The sequence below is a fragment of the Hippopotamus amphibius genome, chromosome 15, assembly GCF_030028045.1.
Source record: "Hippopotamus amphibius kiboko isolate mHipAmp2 chromosome 15, mHipAmp2.hap2, whole genome shotgun sequence".
In the NCBI taxonomy this organism is placed as follows: domain Eukaryota; kingdom Metazoa; phylum Chordata; class Mammalia; order Artiodactyla; family Hippopotamidae; genus Hippopotamus; species Hippopotamus amphibius.
This window is the reverse complement of record NC_080200.1, coordinates 57351302-57370100: the sequence shown is the minus strand read 5'-3', so window position 1 is coordinate 57370100 and position 18799 is coordinate 57351302. Positions and strand designations below refer to the sequence as shown.

Here is an 18799-nt window from a genome sequence, read left to right as displayed (position 1 = left end):
AGTTTAAGTTTTCTTGGTAGAGGAGGGAAGAGGGCAGCTGTAACGGCTTTTTTAGTGAAGGTGATGTTGGCTGCAGGGAGAATCCTACAGTGGGGACCCTTTAGTACTGCAGAGAAGAGTAGTGTTACTGAGGCACCATGGGATATTCTTTGTTTCCCCCAGAAAAAAAGATGGTCTTGTGCAAGCACTGGCTTCTGCCAGCATAAACTAGATACTTTCTGATGTTCTACGAAGCCCTGTTCCCCTCATTGGATGCCCTTCTCCAGCTGGTCAGCACTAATGAGTAATGTCAATATGCCTCACATCTCTGTAGACCATGAATATAAGGTCATCCGTTGAAATTGATAGTCTATTATGTGGTCCTTGATTTGTACTTCCATAAATATAGATAAGCATTGATGAACATGTGTGCCATTTACATCAACTGCCCCACCAAAGAAAAATAACATAGCTGGAAAATTTTGAGTCATAGAGACATGTCCTAAAGTTGATATATAGAATTGAGTGTTCCCCTACGTTGGATATTTTGCTGAGACAGAATGAAGCCCATAATTTCTTCACTTCTAGGAAACTCTTTTAAGACTTCTGAAGGCAATTAATTTTTCCCAGAAATCCTTTGGTAGCTTTTTATTGTCTAAACCTGTCATTATTATTTCAAAAATACTGCAAATATTTGGCAACTCTTATAGGTGCAATAGCTCTGTAATAACATATATCTTTTAAAATTCAGAAACATTTTAGAAATGCAGAAACTGTGCCACCTCCAGAATGGTTTGTTATATAACAGCTTTGGCTTAAAAAATAAACTTTAATGCCTCTAGCATAAAAGTGCAAAGGGAGAAAATATGGTTTAACAACAGAAGTACTTACTGAACAGGAGCCTACCAGGCTTCATGAAATAATTCAGGTTCAACCCAATATTCACCAGTGTAAGAGAAGAGTGTTTTCTAGGGTGAAATAAATTCAACTTCTAGCAGCCTTTGGAAATGTGTTTCATTATTTTATGAAGAAATGTTTTGTGATGTGTTAATATTTCTGGACTATTGAAATTAGATTAAGACTAAACATAAACTAGGAAGGATTGAAGTAATCCAGTAACTTCATTGCTCATGCATGCCCTGGAAGTTTCCGCATGAAGAAAGTTTTGTTTGCCCTAAGCTAAAGTTTCACTCCATGTTGGTGTTTAATATTTAATGCTGGAGAGAAGGAGAGAGTGGGCCTGACTGTGGGCTGCTCTTAAACCTGCACTAATTATGGCACCTGGGCTTTCGGCTAGAATGTTCTGGTAGCAGCCAACCTGAGGTCATTTGCTTTAAATAAAACTAGGGCTTTTTGGTGTTTGAATTGAGATGGTGGAAAGTAAAAAAAAAAAAAAAAGGAAAACAACATACAAATGAAACAAATCAATTATAATCAGGGTGAGTACTTAACTAGTTGCTCACATTTCTTAGTTATCCAGACTTGACAACTTTTTAGTCATCTTTGGTTCTACCTTTCTCCTTTACGTTTAGCCTATCCAAATCAGAAGATCTCTTCAATCTTTCTCTGTCTCCTTTATGCTCTTTCCTGTATATTTTCTTCCCAGCCCCGTACTGGGATGATTTAGTGGTGAGGCTGGTGAGAGAACAAAGTATAATCAGATACTTGCATCAAGTGTCAGTCAACCAACTGTAGAATTGAATCCAAACCAAGAGCTTTCAAAAAAGATGCGCTGCAAGAGCCTGTTACAAGGCAGGGAGATCAGGGAAGGATGCCTGGAGGAAGTGATGACTTTACTGGATCTAAAGGGTGCTTAGAGTCTAGTACTCCAAATAGGGAGACCAAGCTCTTGGTGGATGTTGCCATGTGTACAGTGGTCCTGCTGTCTCTGTGGCGCAACCGGTTAGCGCGTTCGGCTGTTAACCGAAAGGTTGGTGGTTTGAGCCCACCCAGGGACGCTAGCAGAGCTTACAGTGGTCCTGTGGCAGGGCGAGCATGGCAAACGTGTGGGACTAAGTTGTTGGTGGCTGGTTTCAGGTGATAGTCAGGCCTTCCTGAGGCATTTTGTGCATATCATGACATCAATAGGAAGCCATTGAAGGATTTTAAGTAAAGTGGTAATGTGGTTAGGTTTGGACTTTGACCTAATGACTTGGGGTTGGCAATAGGGAGGCCAGAATGAATTTGGGTCCGTAAGTCAAGACTGTTACGGAAAACATCAAGCAAAGGAAGACGGCAGGTTGGGCTAAGGAAGTGCAGATAGAGGCCAGAGAACAGGAGGTATCGGAGAAATGCAAGGTCACAGGCACAGGACCTGCTGGTAGGTTGGGTCAGGGGATGAAAGAGTGACATGCAGATATCTAGCCTGTGTGACTGCATAGGATGTGGTACCGTTTCCAGAGAAAAGGGACGTAAAGAGCATTAGGCTCTGTGGGAGATATCGTGAGTTCAGGGGACGTGGTGAGTTTGCAGTAACTTCAGCATGTCCAAGTGGGGAGTTTAAATAGATAGTTAGTGCTGCCACTCTGAGTGTGAGGTGAGATCCAGAAGGAGAATTTCCAAACTATGTGCAAGCAGATGAGTATTGAAAGAACAGCCATGAGAACATTCAGGGAAAACAAATTAGAAGAATATGACTACAGGGTGTAGCCCTGCCTCTCGGGGAATCTGACAGGAGCTAGATGAATATGAAGGGGAGTCAACCTGGAGCGTTTCCATGGCAACTGAGGGACACTTCTGTTTTATTTCAGGCTTCTTGCTTTAGACATGAAACTTGACTTCTTGCCTGTGTCTCTTCCCTGAACACTTTATATTAGGAGTTTTTAAAAGATTAATTTTTTTGAATTGTTGTTTTACTCTTTTCTCAGAAATGTTCAGAGTTTCTCCATCTTCTACACAGTTTAACACCCTCCAAGGTCTGCATTTCACCCACCTTATTCTCGTTTACTGCCCTTCTCAGACCCTTGTGAACAGAGGGAATTGAACCACTTGTTTTTATTTTTTGCTGTTATATGCCTTTGATTTTCAATCATGGTGATTTTTTTTTTCTCTTGTAAGTTCAACTAGAAATGTCATCCCCAGTCACGCCCTGTCTATGTCCAAGTCCCCACCAGCCTTCACGGTCTAGCTCAAAGGCTTTTAAGAACTGTCCAGAGACCCAGATGCTTATATAATTGGCCCAGATGTAAGCCTGGCTGTTGGTAATTTGAAGAAGCTCTCCCAGGTGATTTGACTATACAGCCAAGTTTGAGAAAGACTAGTCTATATGTCATAGATTTTAATGGGTCCCTAAACTCCCTAAAATGACAGGACCCTTTCTCTTTTATTTTTGTATTTCATGCCTTGAATTCTGATAGGTGGCCAATGCATATTTATCAAATGAATTGATAATTTATCCTTTAAAATATCTGAGACATCTTGTAAGCCTTTCTTCCAGTATTTCTTGGATCTTTTAGTTTTTTGATTATTTTTGGTAACTGCTAAATGTTTTCCCTCTCCTTTCCTTTCTGTTGGTTTCTAAAGTTTCTACGTCATCTAGACATGTGTTGAATAGACTTTGCTTATATAGGTAGCTCTGTTACAGTCCCACTGTCTAAATGGGAAATGTCACTCTCAGAAGAGGAAATGTTCCAGAAGCATTTTGGAAAGGTATGAGGTTTGATGAATCCCCCCCTGTTTATATTGGACTAGACACACTGCCTCTTGAGCAGGGAACATAGTGGGCTCCCTTGAGCACCTTGGACAGAGATGGGCTAATTGCATCTATGGCCATGCAGCCTTTGAAAGCTCTTTGGCTTTACCTTTTCATCATTGGGTTAGAATAGTGGTTCTCAGTGGGGACAGTTTTGCTCCCTAGGTGACATTTGACTCTCTGGAGACATTTTTGGTTGTTACAACTTGGAGAGGGTGCCCTTGACCTCTAGTTGGTAGAACGCATGGAGGCTGCTAAATGCGGAGGACAAGCTCTCAAAACAAAGACTTATCTGGCTTAAATCAACATGTTCCAGTGCCAGGATGGAGAAACCCTATGGATTAGCCAAAGCTGGCTCAAAAAAAACCACACGTCTAGTTTCTCCCAACCTGAGTTACGGAGTGCTCCAGGCTTGCCGCTAACTCATTCTGACACGGAGATGTGTTTTCATATAAACTTCCTCCCGTTGTGCACTTATTTCTGTGGTTTTTTCATTTGTGTGTGTGCTTTGCCTTTTCTGTGAAACCTGAAATACATCTAGAAGCTGATTCTTGGATGAGCCCCACAAGAGGATTAAAAATCACACAAGAGACAGTTATCTTCTTGGTGTTTTCTTGATTCTTTTCCGTTATAACAGCTTTCTGTTTTGAGTGATCAGAAAAGACATATGCTTTTGTATGAGAGGAACCGATGGTTGGCCTCATTATTTTAGGTTAGCTGTTGCTTTCTTGGTGGCTTCGTATTTTAAGTTTGTGATAATAACTGAGTATTGCTTTACTTTAAAATACAGTTTTTGTTTCTTTATCTTTAGTACTTGGGCTGCTTAGCTGAGCATTTCATGTCCTATGAAGAAAGGCTGGTAACTGTAGCTGTCATTTTCTTACATCTTGCATTTCAGTTGTTTTCAAGCAGGCATGGAATAATATCAGTGGAATGAAATGTATTAAATATTGTTTATGTCTATTGGGAAATATGGTGTCATCTCAGGCTACTTACTTTGTTTCTGTCTGAGCACATCCAGTGTGCCTGTCTCGTGGCACACTAGTCTAAGGAGCAGAGAGCTGCAGTTTCTACAAATGAACAACAAGAGATCTATAAACCTATAAATTATTGGCAACTCACATCCGTGGTCCTTGGCGATACATTCTCCATTCCCTGCTTCAGTCTTCACCATAAAGTTTTCTGTTTGATTTATATTTTTAAATGGGAACTGGGTTTTCTGGTTTATTAAATAATGTCAAAAATAATGTTTGTCAGAGCAATTCTTAATATCATATCTTCTTTTAGGCATTAAACTGTGTTTATAGCTCGCTACTTTTATAGCGACATGAAAGATGATGACTTTTGAATCTCATGGTTAAAGTTTTATAGTAGGATAATAACATTTAAGTAGCTAGACTTTATAAATAAGCAAGAAGCTATATCTTTGGGATTAAGAATAATTTTATGTTGTTAGCGCTCAGCGAATGGCAGGGAAAGTTGATGCAGAGCCCTTACTTAACTCAACAGCCGCTGTGGATCACTGACATTTAAGATACATACCTTTAGGGAGATTGATTTTTTTTTTTTGTTCTTAATAACTTGTTGGAACCAAGTTTAGATGAGGTAGTTGGTTGTCTGAAGTTTGGGCCATCACTTAGAAAAATCTCTCGCAAGCATGTACGTACCTCATTACCGTGCTCATTGCTGTCTTTCTGACACTCTTGATTATCTGTTTGTCTGACTTCCCTATTATTTTGTGACTGCTTTGAGGGCAGGAGACTTCTTCTGATCATCTTTCTATCCCGGGCATTTCCTAACACAGTGGTGTGCCTGTAGCAAACATTAAAACATTTTTTAAAAAGTCGAATTGAATGGAAAGAAAAGAGTATCCGTTCTTTTGCCATAGTGGCTTTGTTAAACAAAGCCTCCAAAATTATGAGATTTTATAAAATATTTTGAGAAGCACCTTGTTGCCAGTGTCCCCTAAGAGACTTGCTTCATTTTAATCTGCCACCATGGAGCCACGTGTGACAAGCGTGACTCCCTCACTTACTCCTCATCCTCCAGTAAGTAGCCTCGTCTCATTCCCAGATGCTCTGGCTTCACGTGGATTCTGATGATGTCATCTCACAAGGCATTCATTCTCCTTGTCACAGTATTTGGGTTCTTCAGAAGACTGGCTTCCATCGTCCTCATTGGCATGAGGGCATTTATTTTCTTTCCCTGGCGTATGTGAGCATCCTGTGGGCATTGCTTATCTTCTAAGGAAAGTCAGACAGCATGGAAAATATCCATTTGCTACATGACAAAGGGTAATTGGCTCTCCATTAGCTAGCTGCATTGCATCTTCATTCTGTAAGACTTCTGAAAAAGATGTGTTATGGGTGACATAATCATTTTCAAATAAACTAAAATGGTTTCTAGCTGTTTTTGGTTTTGCTCTGATTTCTATAATGAAACGTTATTAATATGTAAAAACGTTATTAATATGTAATGTGTGTGTGTATTTATAGGCTTAAGGATGTGAGAGTTTTGAGGACCTCAGTTCTAAATACACCCTTTGGTCAAATTCGTTTTAAAATTGTTAAGGAAAAAGAATGTGAAAGGTCTGGCTAATTATTTTACAAATACAATCTGTCGTCTTTGTCAGCCACCATATGTGTCCAAGGAACTCTGCCCTTAATGCTTTAATCTGTAGTCATGTTTAGTTCCAACCCCATACCTTATAAAAATAATGATAGGTTTTTGGGGTTGATGTCCATGTTTCCTAGCCATAATTTTACCCTTATAATCTTGTCTGTTTTGAAGAAATTGGTGCTTATGGAGTTGCTTTTCTGCAGCACCTGTGTTTTTTGTCCTTTGGATTCTGTAAGTTGTTTATGGGATGAGTGATCGTGGTTGTAATTTGGGCCGTGCAGGTGTTTCCCTTGGCTGATAGGAATGCTGTACTTTGAAGAAATACAAATGTTAACTGGCCATCACCCATAACATAAAATGCTTCTTTATTATACTGGGAAAGTGCCTAGAGCTATTCTTGTGAGGATAGAGAAATTTCTGGAACTTTCTGCCAGAAACAGGGAAAGTACTCATATAAAACAGAGGGGTGGAGAACAGAATACGGGTCATGTTTTGAAATAACTAATGGATTTCTTGAGACAAGACACAACAATGAATTGAAAAAGATCCCCTTTGGGCAATAATTAGGATGTGGTTCCCAGTAGGCAGAGGCTTGATCTCTTAAGGAAAACAGTATTGTTCCTAAAATGATTCCAGGTATCAAAAGGACATCAGTTGGTCTGACTGCTCAGCCTTTCGGGTGGTTTTCTCTAAGCCCAGTGGACTTGGGACTTCTGTATCTTTTTAGGCAAAGTCTAAACAAACTAGCCCATAGCTGTGGTCTCAGATGTAGCTCTGGAAAGTCTGGAGTGCACTGAATACCCTAGATGCATCAACCAGTAGTTTCAGCATCGGGCCCCTCATGAGATTTTCATGCCCCCTGTGATGCTGCAAGAGATCCAAAGTGCTTTCACAATTTAAGCAGGAACTAGCACAGTCACCAAATAGCACAATCTCGTATGTTTAGAAGGCAAACTGATACAATTCCAATCCAATATGAAGCGAACACAGGTGTACTAATTCTGCAAAACAAATATGTTCAACTTTTCTTGTCCCATCCTGTTCTCTTCCAAAGTTTTTTTTTCATTTTGGTGGTTGAATTAACTTGGAATGTTTTGAAATGGGCTAAATGTTTATGAATGATTTTGTCATCCATGACATCGAACATCTTGATGAAAAATAAATTATTCAGCTGCTTTAGGCCTTCACTATTTCCAAGTGAGTTACATGTTTGTCATCAAATAGATACATATAGATATACAACTGTTGCCAAAAAGTGTATTGCCTTATGCTGGACTTCAGTGTATTATTGTGGTGAGATAGAACAGTGTCACATTCTTTGGCATTTTCATCTTTTCAGATTCTGGATCTTAATGTCTTTAAGCTTATAGGTCCCTGCCTGCATGTGGGAGGGTTACAGTACGAAACAGGAAAGTGGTGATATTCCTCATTTCTTGAAAACATATAGGAAGAGGTTTTATACCTTATTACTTATGTGTAACCACATTGCAGTTAAGACTCCCCTTTGCCCCCGCTCCAGCAGTATTTGGCCGTGAGCAGTGCGGCAAGTCGATTTCTTCAGGGGAATTTGAATGTATCACCGTTGGGCTCCGTGAATAATTGGTATCCTAGGGGGATGTAGGACCCCAGGATGCTGCTTCTGCCACAGGCTATAATTTGTCCATTAGTATGTAGCTTTAGATTATAGCCTGTAATTCCTTATCCAGAGAAACAACATGTCTGAAGGGAAATAATGAAAGTTATAAAACACAGATGCTTCCCTAAGCTAAACAAAATTGCTTAAGAAAAGGGCAAGAAATCATATTTCACAATGAAGCATTTCTAGTCGCTTTATTATTATATCACAGTGTGTTCTAGTTACTGCTGCTGTGTAACAAATCACCTTAAAACTTAGTGGCTTAAAACAACAGCTGTTGTTTTATGATCGCTTTTAGTTTTTGTGGGTCAGGAATTTGGGAAAGCCTAGGCAGAGTGGTTCTGGGGCCAAGCAGTGGCTGAAACTGGAACATTAGGGCTGGAGCGGTTCTGGATGGGGCTGGCTGCCCTCTTTTTCTCTGTCTCTCTCTGTCTCTCCATAGGGTGTGAGGGCCTCTCCTTGTGGTGTCTCCACATGGGCTACTTTGGGCTTCCTCACAAAATAGCAGTCTCAGGATAGTCAGTCTGCTTACATGGCAGAAAAAGTTTTCAAGAATGGTTTATTCCAGTGAACAAGGTGGAAGCAGTGTTACCTTTCACAGCGTACTCTTGTTGCAGAAATCGGTCCATTGAGAAACCAAGCACCACACTCAGAGGGCTGGAGAACTCAGGTTTATTAAGCCGGCAGCCCCAGACGAGCTCCAAAGTTCTGGGCCCCGAACGCAGGGTGAGCTTTACTTTTATAGTGCACATGTTTACAGAGCATGGAAGTTTCCAAACAGAAACTTACAAGAGCAGGTGCAGAACATTCCATTTTTTAGCAAAACATCTTAAAGTTACATTGAATTTTTAGGTCGTCCTGTTTTTCTGTTTTTCTCAGCCGCACAGCAAGCATATTTCATAAAAGCAAAACAAGCATGGAGTTGTTTTTAAATGAGTGTAAGCTTCTAACTTTCCTCTTCATTCTCAGAGTTCATGCCCTATCACTTTCCACCAGGACTGAAGAGGAAGGGGATTAGACTCCATCACTTGATAGGAGCATGGTGGGTCTAGGGGCATGTGGATATAATGTGTCTTCCTTTTTAGAAAAATAGTCTACTACACTTTTCTTTATAATTACTTAAAAACAGAGTTTTAGTCTCTGTTCCTGGATGAGCAAGCTGAGAAGCCATCCTTTTACAATCTTTGAACAAGTCTTGGAATATTTAACTCCTTTCTTTTGTAATAGGCAGGTGCCAGGCATGCCTACCTGGGGGAGAATACTGAAGGCAACATGAACATAAACCTCAGGGTCAGGGGGTGTCTGAGGTGCTAGAGCAAGAAAGGGAGGTGACAGTGACCCTAAGAATCTTATGAAGTGCCCTTCCTGTGTGTGTCTCCAGCCCACGATGAGTCTCTCAGCTGCTTATGGTCTATCTCAGGTGTCCAGATGAGCACTCAGGAGTCTGAGAGAATGTCTCAGCGACACGTACAGATGCAGCCGTGTATTTAAATGTATGGCTAGAAAGACAGGAGGCAGACAGGAGGGCAGGATCCTGTGGTCGTCTAGCTTTGAGCTGGCAAGGTGACCCAGCAGAGGTCTCTAGACCCAAGATTATGAGTTATGCCACCCCCCAGTCATGGTTGAAGCGTTCCAGCATCCATGAACAGATGCCACGAGCTGATGGGCACCGCCCCCTTGCTTCCTCACTTATAACCAAGGTCACACTTTAATGGGCATCATATCTGAAAAATCCTCAAAAGTCATAGCAGAGCCCACTTCAATATATTGACCAATTTTGCTTTGACACACACGGAGCATAACATTGGGCCTATCAAGAATTCATTTGTAATGATCAGCATCAGCCGTTTCCCTATGAAACATTCAGTAGCTGTTGTTTATTATCTCAAAGTACCCCTTTACCATGAGCTAGAGGATGCCTGAGGGATGTAATTCCATAACCGATGCCCACCCCTGGCCTCCCATCTCCACACCACTCACTGCTGGCTGCACCGGACAGAAGTGCCGATGTTGAGGTTAGTGGACCCACAAGTTCTCCTCCCTGCTGGGTCCAGGATGCGACGCTCAGAGAAAACATCCTCTAAGGCTTGTCTGGAACCCGTGTAGCCATTTTTACCAGCTTTATGGGATCTGGTCTCCCTGTTGTGGAAATTTCTCCTAGATGAACATGCTTACGCCTCCTCAACAGTGCGTCCCTTTGCAGCTGGAAGACTCTCAAACTCTGGTGTCTGTTTGTCTACCTTCCTCCTTCCCTCCTTCCCTCCTTGTGTTTGTTTATGTGCTTGTGTGAGCCCTTATGGGTGTGGTGTGCCTGTGTGTGAATTTGTGGGGTGGGAAGAAGGGGCGAAGGGTGAGAAAACAAGATTGTTTCTGACAGATACCCAGCTCCCTCCCTGAAGCCCGCATCTTACAATGCTGACCTAATCCCTCTCAACACAGGCTTGCTCCTTCCTTATGTTACTGACCAGAGTTCCTGGCCTTCCCCAATCAATAGAAATGGACTAGAGGCCAGACAGGAAATTCGGGCAAGGCTTCACTGGGGCCCCTGCTGCAGCAGCCGGGAGCTGGGGAGTGAGAACAAACAACAGGTTTTCTTGCTTGTGCAACCCCTGAGGCTGGATGAGCTTCTTCCTTATATGGGGTGAGGGTAAGGGTGTGTCCAGTGGTTGGACTGGAGGGGTGGCTTAGGTGGTTTGCCCACCCCTTAAGTGGTGTTGTGTGCAGGGGGCATGCACAGTACCCTGCTTCTGCTTCTAACCCCCTGCTTTTGCCCCCGGCTCTTCAGCAGTTGGGCTTTTTGGGTCTATCTTTTGGTCCAGAATTTGCCCCAACTGTGCATGTATTCAGTTATTTTTAGTCCCTGATAGTTTCTTTGTATTTTGTTGCTCAAGGAAAGGTTTGTGCAGGTGCAAGCATTATAGCTCTGTAGCAAAGGTTCCCGTGTCCCAGCCTGTCTCACTTATACAAGAGATTGAAATGCATACACTGAAAATTGAAGAGGTACCAGAAGGATGTCAGCATGAATTGTTCTCTACTTTGAAATCTAATTGAATGATATTAGGATATACCAAAAACATACAGGAAATGATAAATAAACTTGACCCTCTATGTTCTTCTCTATGGGAAAAGGTGAAGGAGAAATCTATGTGTTCATACAAAGGTAACTTACGTGGGTATCACTCCACACATGTGAGATTAAGCCACACGTGCCCTTCTGTAACCTCATTTCATTCCGTAGTGTCATTGACAGATTGCCATGTCAATAAATGCATCACATTTTAATATTTGTATAATCTTCCTTTGGATGTAAGTGACAACTTACGTAACCATTTCTGTACTGTTCTCGTTTTCATGCAGATTATTAGATGCACAGCCTTAGGAATAAACGTTTTCAACTTGTGCAGTGCTTAGGCTAAATTCTGAGAAGGCTTCTTGGGTTACAGACTATGTATGCTCCTGTGAAATTTTGATACATGTTGTCAATGTGGCTTCACACGTGGGGACCAGCTTCCCCTCCTGCTGAGTGCTGCAGCGTCCTCGTTACCTCATCCCACAAACGTGGATTTGGTCAATCATTTCAAATTTTTTATGGTCTTGCTAACACATACGCACACAATTTCTTCTTATTTTCACTTTCATACACACACAATTTCTTCTTATTTTCACTTTCATTTTTATTATTACCACTGAGATGGAACATTGTCACATGTTCACTGACCACTCGTATGTTTTCTTTGCTAAATAGCCTGATCCTGTCCTTTGCCCATCATTATGTTGGAGCTTTTATTCCCTAGTATTACATGGTAACTCTTTGTTCGTAAAATGTTATCCATATTTTTTGTAGTTTTCTTAAAAGTCTTTCAACTTTCCATATGGTAGTTTTAGGGTGAGTTTCTTTTCTTTTTTCTTTTCCTATTTCATTTCTTCTTGCATGTGCCTTATTCTGAGTTTTTCTGTCTCTTTCTACATAGAAGTTCTACCTGACTATTAGGTCTCACTTATGCATCATTTCTGTTAGGATTTCTCTAACCCAGAGCAGAAAAGCTTTTATGCTTGTGTTCTTTTAAATACCTCTTCAGTTTTCATTGTATGCATGTTAAGGATTCATTTATCTGAAATATATTTTAGTGAAAGGAAGGAGGTCAGATCTAGTCTTATTATTTTTTTCTAAATTGTTAAATAGTTGCCTCACAATAATGGTTGAGGCATTTGTAATAGGGGAGGGGTGGGTGCACAGCCATTCACGTGATTCTCTGTTGTCACGAGACCATCAGTGCGAGACCCTGAGCGCGGCAGTTCGGGGCCCCTGTCTGCCAGCAGTCAGCTTGCAGTGGGCCTCAAGGTGGCAGGGAGTGCAGCGAGAGGTGGATAGGGGACGGCGGGTGAGGGACAGGCTGAGGGCTGTGTACTGCAGAGCCTCAGAACCCTCGCCCAGCCACCCACTGGCCAGCCCAGGCCTTAAAGCAGCAGCGAACCTCTCTCCCATCCCCACCTCTGCAGCCTAATGGCCGTGACCGTCTCTATGAGTCCCCGTCCGTGGAGGCCTCAGCAACTGGAGTATAGGGACACTGCATGAAGGTAACAGCTTCAACCAGCTTCAGTCTCTCCATTCGAGTTTCAAAAATCGGTCCAGCTTACATCAGTTGTCTACCCCTAGGAGGTGGCCAGAGGTCAGGGTTAAGTTGCAAGGGCATTGCTCATCGTTACTTCACATCTGTCACTGTGGTTGGGGCTGTTCTCAAAGAAGGACAATTGTTGTGAGTTGGGAATTAACCTGATTGGTATTTGCTACAAAAAGTATTCCTGTTGATCCTGTACAAATAGTTCTCTCCAGTTTACTTGTCAGAACAGAGAATAATGTTTGGTAGAGGTTTGTAGGAACATTGTGACCTGACCGAGACCTGACCTCAAGAACACAGGATCTGACACCAAGAAGTTTGCAACAACTAACCACGCCCCTCCCTCACCTTTCCTATAAAAAGGCTTTGCTGAGAGCTTGTGGGGAATTTGGGGTTTTTAAGGCATGAGCCACCCATCTTCTTGCACGGCCCTGCAGTAGACCTTTCTCTGCTCCAAACTCCGACATTTTGGAATCGTTTGGCCTCACTGTGCGTTGGGCACACACTGTGCGTGTGTTACGGACTTGCGTTCAGTAACGCCCTCACCTTTCCTCCTATTGATTTGAAATGCCACTCTTACGATGGACTGACTGTCCATACAACTTGAGTTTATTTTTAAACACTTGGGTATTTCTCATTGCTTTTGGGACAAAGACTTCCGTCCATAATGGGCCTTGAAAGTCTTGCATGGTCTTGCTTCTGCCCATACCTTGTTGCCGCCTGCTACACACCCCAGCATGTGAGCCTTCTTTAACTCCTAAACATATTATGCTTTTTTTTTCTTGGGACCTCTGCACAGGCTGTTCCCTCTGCCCGATATTTTCTGGACCCAGATTCCTCTTTGGCCTTTAGTTACCTCTTAATTATCAAGGGAGGCCTTCCTTGACTTCCAAGCTTAGGTTGAGTTTTTTTCTTTCTTTTATTTCACTTTCACAGAACAATATTCATTTGCTTTAGAGTCCTCGGTTATAAACTATACATTTGTAAGTGTGCTGCTTTGATTAGTCCCTCCCTCCCTCAGTGGGTTGGAAACTCCACTCTGTTGGGACTCTGCCTGATTTTGTTTATAATTATACCTTCATCATCAGCCGCAAGGTTGAATTTCATAGAGGTTTCTTAGATGCCAAATGAGTAGATGAGTGGATGGATAGACATTCTTTCTACTACTCTTCTATAGGTATTAGATGTTATTGTCCAAGTATGTGTACAAGACCTAATGAGAAGCTCTGGGCTCAAGTTGATCTCTGGGATATCTTTGAAAAAGAGATTTATGGTCAAGTCGGCCTGAGTCTTGAATCTCCTTTGATTTTCAAGGCTGAGTCAGATGCAGATAATTCCTGCCCCTTTTCTGCCTCTTGAACCGGATGTGGAAATGAGGTTTCCTGGGGTCCAGGTTGCCCCAGGATTGCCCCGTTGCAGCATGTGGGGATCAGCAGGAGCTCATCTGGTCTTGCCTGATACTCACCTGGTTCTTGAGGGTCTCTGTCCAGGCTTGTGCATCCCATGACCGATGTACTGATGGCTGATGCTGAACTTTAGCCAGAAGTACTGAACTTCCTGGTCTCCTGGTTTTCCTGGGGGTTGGGGGAGAAAGAATGATCATCAAAGGCTTCTGTCTTTATCTAGGGACCAAACTACGATGCACTGAAACCTTTTGATTGAAGAATCCACAGTGCAGAGCAGGCTCCCGGGAGCATGTTTAACGCCTTTGAGAAAAAATTTTTTTTTTAAAAGAAGAGACAATCTCATTTCCCTGCAATCATATGCTATTAAACCAATTGGTTCTGTGAAGTCATCAACACAGGTGTAGCAAAGCTTCCAAGTGGAGTCCCTGTTGGCCACTCCACTGTAGGGTACCAAAACAATCAGATGCATTTCTTTATAAATGATCTATGGTTTATACCTAATTAGATTATGATTCCTCCCGCTTCTTCTTAATTTAAAATGTGTATCTGTGTTTAGTAGTGGGGTTGAGGAGTTGAAGGGTTGCCATGTGCGTTTGTCATTTTTATTAGATAAACGAGAAGACTGAAAAGTATGATGAGGCCAAACCAGGAACCTCTTTGTGCCACATGGTAACGTATTGTCTTTGCTTGTAGAGAGAGAAAGAGAGAGAGAGAGAGACAGATGAGACCAGTTAAGTGAATTATGGAAATGATAAGATTTACAAATGATGAAAAGTTGCAGAAGCCATGGGCTATTGTTAGTTCATGTGATTTCCCCAGGGATATAGAAGCCACCTGTTTACATGGAAAATTTGCCCTCTGAGATATATTTCAGAGCAAAGAGAATAAGTGTTCATAATTAAAAGTTACGTTTTAGAACTGTCAGTTGTCATTGTTAGCAAATTTACCAGACTCTAAGCATAACTGTGTAAGTTAGATTTTTAACCCCATTTTCCTTTAGGTGTTATTGATGGAGAAGTCTGTGGAATGTGTGCCTAAGATATGTTGATAAGAAGAGGGAAAATTTGTACTCACTTTTCTTCCAACTAAGGCTCAGATACCATTAACTATAACTCCATCAAGTTGCTTAAGCTGTGCCTAATAAATCCTGATGAGTTGTTAAAACTGATTTAGTTTTATGCTAGAGTTGTATAATATTAATATTTCTTGTCAGACTCATTGGTATGTGATATACATGAGCATGTATCTTAATAAATCTAAATCCAATTCTTGTTCAAGGCTAGTCACCCAAATGCGATCTTGTTTTTAATTGTGAAGTGCCAATGGATGGCTATTCCTGGAGGAAGCTCCCCCTTTGGCTTATTTTAAAGCAGATGATGTAAAAATGATTAACTTAGGAATCAAGAAAATATGTGAAACTACAAGGCCTGGAGCCAGTCTCATAAGTTAGATCCCCGTAAGCCCTTAAAAATATGTGCTGTCATTGCAAAGCTCATTTTTCCAAGTTAGAGTCTAATATTAGAGTCTAGCTAAGAGCTCTTTTTTTCTGTGTTTGCTCTATGCAGAATCTGGGGGGTATTAAGATTGATGAAGGAATCAGAGCTTGAGGTTTGGGAGCCAGTGTTCGCACTTCTGGGCGATGACAAATCACGTCTTAGTTCCCTTGTTTTATTATATTTATTTGCTCTCTCTTTCTCTGTCTCACTCTCTCTTTCTCTCTCCCTTCCTCCCTCCCTCCTTTGCATCTCTCTCTTCCTCCTCTCTTTTTTTCCCAAAGCATGAAGTGATAGGCTGGAATGGAAGCACATAATTTTCATGAAGCATTCCGTATGTTAACCTTTGGATGGGAAAACAAAGTTACTGCCTTTGGACCCTTTACCAGGAAGCTATGGTGGGGAAACCTCTCCTTCCTAGTTCTGGTTGGCACCAAACCTCTAACTCATGTTCCAATAGACAATTTACAATTCAGCCCAAAGTGAAAATAATAAAGGGTTGTCCACAGCCTGGATTTAGCATCATCATACATCCTGATTTTACATTGTAAGTAATGGGATCTTACAGCTCTCAATCTAAACCAGAACAGGAAGTCAGCCTGAATTGTCAAAATCTGTTCATGGCTATAAACTATCTTGGTAAAGACACTTTGTAAACTTCTCTGGCCACTGGCTTTCATGAAGAGAGCCATCTGAAGAACTTCAGTAAAATAGGGACTCTTTACATTTTCTTTTTAGCCATTTCTCTTGTGCATGTTTGTACCAGAGAAGAGAATGCCAGGACAAACATTTGGTGAGATTTCAGGAGGTGTCGTAAGTTCTGTCTTTTTCTCTCCATCTTCCCTGTCACTGCCTATGCCAAGTGATCATCCTCTCCCACTAGAGTGAGTTCAATAGGCCCCCAGTACTTTCATTCTGAACCTCCCTAGATCAATCACTATCCAGCAGCTAGAATCATCTTTCAGAACAAAGATCTGTCATTTTCCCACTGAAAAACCATCTAGTGATTTCCTAATTCATATTGATGAACTCACTAAAGCCAAATTCTTTATTATTGCCTCTGGGTGCCGCATGATTTGCCCCTTCCCTGCATCTCCCCAATTCCTGGAACATAGCTGGCCAATTCCAAGGTCAGGGCCTTTGTAGATCCCAAATCCTTGGCCTGAAGTGGGCTAGTCTCTTCTCTTTGCATGGCCCATTCCAGGGACCTTTAGATTTCAGCTCAAAGATTCCCAACTGAGCAAAGCCTTCTATGACCCCTCCATCTAATAAGCTTCCCCCTTTTTATTTAGTAGTACCCTATGCATTTTCTCCAGGTTCTTGGTCGGTTTTGAAATTCTGTGTGTGTTTATTTATGTTTCCTATTTATGTCCTCTGCTTCCCTGGAGGTGGGGATCTGGTTTGCTTTATTTACTGTTGTAAATCTCAGCTTTGGCGTGGTGTCTGGTACAGAAGATGTATGGCCATGGTTCAAGTGTCTTGTAAGTTAGGTATAAGCATTGTCCCATTTTATAGATGATGAAACTGAGGTATAGTGAAGTTAATTTCTTCAGGGTCCTAGAGCCAGTAGAAGATCAAAACAGTATTTGTTGAACATTAATTGAATGAATGAGTGAATACATCTTTATTAATCTAACAGGTGCCTTCTAGAGATAATAGTTTTAGAGATTAAAAAAGAAAACCTGAGAATGGAGCAGCTAAAAGAAAGTCACTAAATAGTATGTTTTCTTAGCTAAGGTGACTGCTCTTCTCATCCTTTCATTCCCCCATCCCCAGCTCTTTAGCATATGTTTTTGTTTTTCAAGCTTTTCTTTTTTTTTTTTTTTTTGGTTCGTAAAAACTCTCTACATTCTGGGATCCTTGACAAAGCCTCCCTGTTATGCCAGGTTGCAACTCAGCCACCCATATTTACTCACTTTGCATCAGATTTACTGTCCAGCAGAGGGAAAACTGAGGTCACTGAGTTACAACTAGACTTCTGCTTTACAGCATTATATCTGGCATAATGTTGAATTCAAAGATTTATTATTCAATGTTGACAGGCTGCGGCGAGACCGTTGTGTGATTTTTTTTACTGTCAGAACTAAATGGTCAAGTTTTTAAAGTGAATGCTATTATGTCCCAAATAAAATATCACTTTAAAAATTGTTTTAGGCTGATTTTACTACAAATTTTATAGTATTGATGTGCAAATACGTGACTCTGGTCATTACAGAAAAACTGTGGCACAAGACAAAAGTGGTGTTATAATCTCAACTCAGTAACACTTTACGTGCAGCAAGGATGGATATATATACATAAAGTCATATATATGTACAATTTTGCTACCAGTTGTAAAATGTCTCTCTGACCTCTATCCCTGTTCCGTTTCCATGCAAACCACGGAATGGTTACTTAAATATGAGTTTTTGAAGGCCAGTGCCATCAGAACCTCCCTTCGTTTAAACTTTGAAGATTTTAGTCCAATTTCTTTCTTTTTTAAAACCCAATTAGCTCCTTTTTCCTCTTTCTTTTGATGTTGTAAATCTTTTGCTTCTTTATTCTTCATATGGAAATCATCGAAATAGTGTGGATCACAAAAACCCTTTTCCTAACAGAAATTTCAAAAGGTTCTTGTTGTAACTAGTGGAATTACCTACAAAATATATTCAGTGAGAAAGAAGGATGAAAACATAAGCAGAAGAATAGCAAGAAACCCCATGTTCTTCACGCGGGTACCCAGTAGCCTTGGGTATTAGTAAGAAGCCCATTTGCACCTGTGTTCCTGGCTGGACGTGGTGCATGCAGTGTGGGGAGCATGCTGCTGAGTATTTGTACTTAAAGAGCCTTGATAAGTTGCATGATTTCCTTGTGAATTCTTTAGATCAGAAGGCAGGGCTTTGGAAGCTGTTCTTAAAGAAGCCTGGAAGACAGGGTGCCTTCTGATGGTAGTAGAGTCCAGCCAACATGTGGCTCGAGTAGCTGTTTTTGTTTTCTGAACATCCCTGTAGGGTTTGCCAAGCCAGCCTCAGGCTCAGCCAGCGAGTCCTCAGTGCTGTCATCAGAGGTGATGATGCGCAGATGAGGTTCAGACAGCGGCTGTGGACCCTGCAGCCACGTGTTCAAGTGGCTTCTTCATCTGCTGTACAGCTAATGAATAGCACTGTGAAGAATGGGCTAAAACTTGATCCTCTGTGTTTAAAAAAAGAACTAAGATTGGTACTTCATTCACCATCCTGAGGCCATGCCATGTTTTTTTTTTTTTTCTTTTTCTTTTTCTTAAAGGATTGATCTTTCTTTGCAACATGTTTTAAGATATCTTTGACCTTGAGGGACTTCCCTGGCGGTCCGGTGGTTAAGACTTTTTGCTTCCAATG

The 18799-nt window shown here is 41.4% G+C and overlaps 1 protein-coding gene and 1 non-coding gene across 5 annotated transcripts in view; both read left to right on the top strand.

Annotated features, from left to right (window-relative positions):
• FBXL7 (F-box and leucine rich repeat protein 7) overlaps nt 1-18799 on the top strand; it is a 392528-nt gene that overhangs the window by 62120 nt on the left and 311609 nt on the right. The window contains exon 2 of one of the 4 annotated variants that reach the window (XM_057709727.1): nt 14560-14619. The exons of the other annotated variants lie outside the window; for them this stretch is intronic. The gene's annotated coding sequence lies outside the window, so the exon portion shown is untranslated. The remainder of the gene's footprint in view (nt 1-14559; nt 14620-18799) is intronic. 4 annotated transcript variants of the gene reach the window in all.
• On the top strand, nt 1864-1937 carry TRNAN-GUU (transfer RNA asparagine (anticodon GUU)). The gene has a single exon. It is a non-coding gene; the product is annotated as a tRNA-Asn (tRNA).